This window comes from Mus pahari, chromosome 15 (genome assembly GCF_900095145.1).
Source record: "Mus pahari chromosome 15, PAHARI_EIJ_v1.1, whole genome shotgun sequence".
In the NCBI taxonomy this organism is placed as follows: Eukaryota; Metazoa; Chordata; class Mammalia; order Rodentia; family Muridae; genus Mus; species Mus pahari.
This window is the reverse complement of record NC_034604.1, coordinates 44,245,747-44,247,237: the sequence shown is the minus strand read 5'-3', so window position 1 is coordinate 44,247,237 and position 1,491 is coordinate 44,245,747.

Here is a 1,491-nt window from a genome sequence, read left to right as displayed (position 1 = left end):
GAGAGAGAGAGAGAGAGAGAGAGAGAGAGAGAGAGAGAGAGAGAGAGAGAGAGAGAAAACAGATGTCTCTATTAGACAGAGCACATACCTGAAAGAAATGCCCCCTGCCCCCGGCCCAGGACAGACTGCTGAAACAGAAGTGAGCTGGTTGATATTCAAACAGTAGGTACTTGGGGAGAACAGCTGGGAACTACCAGTGTAGCCAACTGAAGTATAGATTTAGGCATAATCCCCCAGTAATTGTACAAGAGCTCATTAAATACTCCATACGACACTGCCTCGATTATTGAGGGCTGGCTGGGCCACATTAATAAATAGAGTTTATTACTGTCTTAGTTAGGGTTTTATTGCTGTGACTAGACACCATGACTATGGCAAATCTTTTTTTTTTTTTTTTTTTTTTGGTTTTTCGATACGGCAAATCTTATAAGGACAACGTTTAATTGGGGTGGTCTTACAGGTTCAGAGGTCCAGTCTATCATCAAGGTGGAAACATAGCAGCATCCAGGAAGGCATGGCACTGGAAAAGCTGAGAGTTCTATATCTTCATCTGAACGCTGCTAGGAGAAGACTCCCTTCCAGGCAGCTAGGACAAGGATGTTGAAGCCCATACCCACAGTGACATACTTCCTCCAACAAGGCCTCACTTCCAATAGTGTCATGCCCTCGGGTAAGCATATACAAACACACAATTACACTCCATTTTAAACAGGCCAGTCTTCTGACTTCACTCGTAAAGCTCATCTTGAACCTGTGTGCTTTTTCAAAGCATCTCATTATCATTGTCTTTTTCCATTCCTTCCTCCCTTCCTTCCTTCCTCCCCTCCCTCCTTCCTTTTTCCTTTCCTTCCTTCTGTGCTTTACAGACACAAAATCCCACCCCCACCCCCATTCAAAAATTCATTTAGCAGTAAGTTGCAGATATAAGGCTTATTACTCTATTTCAGTATTTAGTCCCCAAATGCAAGCAAAGTCTCTAATGGTCACAATTCTAAAAATAGGAACATTAACTGACATGATAATGTTACCTAATCTACAGCCATTATTCAAGTCTCTTCAATTTTCTTAGTAAAAGATATTCACTTTCAATTTTCCTAAACTTAGAACATAAAATCTAAGTACAACTGTCGCTCAGAGAGGATCATTATAGCTTCACATCAAACAGAAGAGACTCAAGACTCAAAGATAGAGGATCTAGATGAAATGAGCAAAAAGTATAGAAACTGTAAAGCAAAAACATAAAGAAGGGACATCCAGGCCGGGCGTGGTGGTGCACGCCTTTAATCCCAGCATTCGGGATGCAGAGGCAGGCTGTTTTCTGAGTTTGAAGCCAGCCTGCTCTACAAAGTGAGTTCCAGGACAGCCAGGGCTATACAGAGGAACCCTGTCTGTAAAAAACGAAGAAGAAGAAGAAGAAGAAGAAGAAGAAGAAGAAGAAGAAGAAGAAGAAGAAGAAGAAGAAGAAGAAGAAGAAGAAGAAGAAGAAGAAGA